We start from the raw sequence: 3,614 nt of genomic DNA, 5'->3' as shown, positions 1-3,614 counted from the left end.
AAAAATAAATAACCCAAAAAAAACAACCCACCAACAAACCTAGGGTGGATTCGATTCTTTGGTTGCACTGTCTCTTCCATTATATATGGTAACTTTTGTATCAATAAATAGTTTCTTGCACAAGACAGAAAAGTTAAAAAGTTAACGTGGAGAATCCCAGTGGGGTTTAAGCTTTGTGAACTACTAACTTTTAGGTATTTTTAAGAGGAACTTTCATATCAGAAAGAACTGCTGTAAAGATGGTGTTTTGTTTGCAGTGCTGTGTATTAGCAGTGAAAGGCAAAGGCATCAATATAGTTTTGCTTGGGAATACCTCAAAACAAATTGCTCTTCATACACCTGTGCATTAAAGTTGGTTTAGTGGTATGGTCAGAAAGTAAAGGGAGCTGCAGTGAAGTGTGAGATACGCCATTTCACTCACATTTCTTCAGGAGGGAACTTCCTCAATCGTAAGAACTCTAACTTGAAAAGTGCTTATATGTGAAATGGACTTTTGCTTGCATATTGCAATCCTGCACAGAAAGATGAGGAAGTTGTAGAATTCATGGCTGCAGTAAAGGTTTAAAGGGTCAAGTACATGGGTTGATCTAGATCACGGGTCATGTGTGGTTTAGATGTTTTGTTAATACATGTGAAAACTTACTGAAAACAAGCTAAACCCAGTGTAAATGCCAAGCTTGTTCCTGACATGGACTCTAAAGTGAGTATCAGTCAGCGATCAATACAACACATTGCTTTGTGCTGTGTTACGTGCTGTGTGCACCTGGTTATGACAGGCCTGTGTACTCCAGCATGCTGTAAGAAAACTCTTAGGCTGGGATGAAGTTGGTAAAAGTGGATCAGTAGTTACCAATCAACTGAATGCTCCTGACAGAAAGATTGGCAGACCGTCACACCTACTGACTAACAGGATGTGAAGTGGATTCGGAGAAAATATGAAAAAGAAAAAAGCAAAATAACTGCTTGCTAATAAGAAAGTGGCAAAACATAGATGTGGTACATGTTCTTGTTTCAAAGGCTTAATTAAACAGGCCTTAAGTAGGCTCTAGATCTCACTTCTCACAATGAAAGTTTTGCATTTTAAAAAAGTGATGCCATATCTCATAGAGCAATTTCTTATAAGCCTCTGCTAGCAAATATCCACTTGGTATTTCTGTCCTGCTTTTTCTACAAAATATTGTATCCATTCTTCTGTATTTTATTTTACTTTGAACATTTTACAGACTGTTAGTGGGATGTGGAAAGTATATCTTGCTATTTAGCAAGTTTTGAGCTAAGTTTGTTCAAGGTGAAAAATGCAACACTTATTCCTCAGTACTTAGCAAATGCAAAATACAAAGTAAACTTGGCAGTAAGCAAATCCTCTCTTTAGTTTGTTCTGGTAGCTTCACCAGCAAAATTGCCTGAGATTACTAAAGATTGAAAGATTACATAAAGCCAGATTACCCTTTTTTACCTCCTTTTATCTCCAGTACAGGTTCTTTAGTAGGAGGAGGAATGAGCTTGGGTAAGAACCAGTATTGCTGATTGCCTTCCCTTCCAAAATTCTGCTGTCCTTCTCTGGGCTTGCATCCCTTAGAACTTTGTACACCAGGTAAACTAGCCTCTCCTCTCTAGTGCTTGCTCTCAGGTTAATTGCACAGTCTTTAACTCTTTGCTTCCTGGTGGAAGTGGCAATTCTGTTTCTTCATAAGACTAAACTCTAACATATGGTGCTGTAGGTTATTAAATAAGGTATCCATGAAATAAAATATTGTAAGTTTTTTATTGAAAAAAGTTTGGTTTGTGTTTTTTCAAACCATTATTAAAAAGAAAATGGTCTTTTGTTAAGTGTGTGTGCTTTCTTAGCAGTAATGGTAGATATCAGTGTAGTAAGTTGGTATGGCTGGGTTAACAGAAATTATTGCTAAGTGTATTTAAATGAAACTATTGTGTATCCACAGTGATTACACTTTTGTCCTTCTAGGTGTTCACTACCGCTTCTTTTTTAGACAGTACTAAACTTGGGGCTTTTATTGTTAATGTTACAGGATTTATATTACAAAAATTTTTGCTTCACTCAAAGTTGTGTTTTGCAAAGCAATACTTGCTTAATATCAGGGGAAAAGAGTATATTACTTGGGTTTATTTGCTTAAATGAAATTGTTTGGTCAAGATCAAGAGCTTGGTCTATGCCCCAAAAAGAATAAGCACGTAACAAACCCTCAGTTACTTCAAATGGAAATATTAAAGGCTCTACCTACTTAACTTTTCAAACTCAACCATAATACATACTTTTAATATTACAGAACGTTGTAAAAAATGTCTTTATACTGGTCAGCATAAAGGGATTTTTTAATGAATATCTTGTTTTAACGCCCTGGTCACCTAATTTCCTACAGTGCTGTACTTAGAGATCTTAAAGCATAAATTTCCTGACAGAATCGTGTTTAAAGGCCACAGTAAATTTTTTTTTTAAATAGTGATGAACAGTACCACAACTGAAATATATGTAAATTATGATTATATGATGGCACATCCGGTATAGTTTGTCGTTTGTTTTATTTTTCCATTTCATATCTAGGACAATAATATTTGTAAAATTAATGTGACTGAACAATGCTTAGTATTTTGTTAGTCTGCATGATACAAATTGGACAGTTGAGTCTGAGGTTATACTATTATGTTTTGTATATAAATGTGTATAAAACTGGGCACTTGCACTTACTAAACTACTAGCTGGGATTCTGAAGACCTGTATTTCATTCCTGGCTTCTCTGCTCTCAGCTAGGTGACATTAGGCAGATGACTTTGCTTACTCATGTCTCAGTTTTCTCATCTTTAGAATAGAGGTAACAACGCCAGCTTTTTTGGAGTTGGAAAGTACTGGGTATATATTATTAGCTGTGGTCAAGTGCCTAAGGACACCGTAAAAAGGTACAAGTAACCTAATTAATCTGTTTTGAAGAGGCATTGTAATTGGGCTGAACACTCAGCAGTAAGACTGCCTTCAAATAATAATTCAGCTACGACAGATTAGCTTGAAATAATTTTGAATGACTCTTGTTTCTTCAGGGGGAGAGAATGTTACGTTCAGGTGAAAATATCCTGAACTAGTCAACTGCAGTTTAAAAATGAAAATGTGTGTACAGCTGCTTGGGACTTCTTAGTTCCCTGCAAATGCTTTCAGAACTGGTGGATTTAGAGAAGCACTTCAGGGTTTTTCCATTTGTGGATGTATATTATTCTTTAAACAGTCCTCTATTCAAATCTTGTATTAGCAAAATATGCATCCTGTTCTCAGTGGAACATAAACAGTCCTTAAAATACCTTTTGGTAGGTGCACGGGTGGAGTTCTTGGTTTTGTTTCGTGTTGGGTTTTTTTCCATTTTTTGAATTCTGTCAGTCTGCCTAGTAACATGGGAACTTGTATATGATGTAGACTTGTATACATTTGACTGAATTACCTTTATCAGAGCAGCTGTCTTTTTAGGACCCAGATCTGTTATTTTAACTCAAGATAAATTATTAGTGATGGCTAGTAGAAAAGTATTTAGTTACATGTGTAATAGCTCTTCTGGAACAGTTTTATACATTGTGAAGGTCATTCATTACAATGTAACCTAAAATCTGCA

At 35.7% G+C, this 3,614-nt stretch overlaps 1 protein-coding gene across 1 annotated transcript in view; it reads left to right on the top strand.

The window, feature by feature from the left end:
* Positions 1 to 1,479: 1,479 nt before the first annotated feature.
* PKN2 (protein kinase N2) overlaps positions 1,480 to 3,614 on the top strand; it is a 52,168-nt gene continuing 50,033 nt past the window's right edge. The window contains exon 1 of the mRNA XM_008630296.2: positions 1,480 to 1,594. The gene's annotated coding sequence lies outside the window, so the exon portion shown is untranslated. The remainder of the gene's footprint in view (positions 1,595 to 3,614) is intronic.

This window comes from Corvus brachyrhynchos, unplaced genomic scaffold (assembly GCF_000691975.1).
Source record: "Corvus brachyrhynchos isolate BGI_N302 unplaced genomic scaffold, ASM69197v1 scaffold101, whole genome shotgun sequence".
Classification (NCBI taxonomy): Eukaryota; Metazoa; Chordata; class Aves; order Passeriformes; family Corvidae; genus Corvus; species Corvus brachyrhynchos.
The sequence above is the reverse complement of the archived record's forward strand: the minus strand, read 5'-3'. Positions and strand labels throughout refer to the sequence as shown.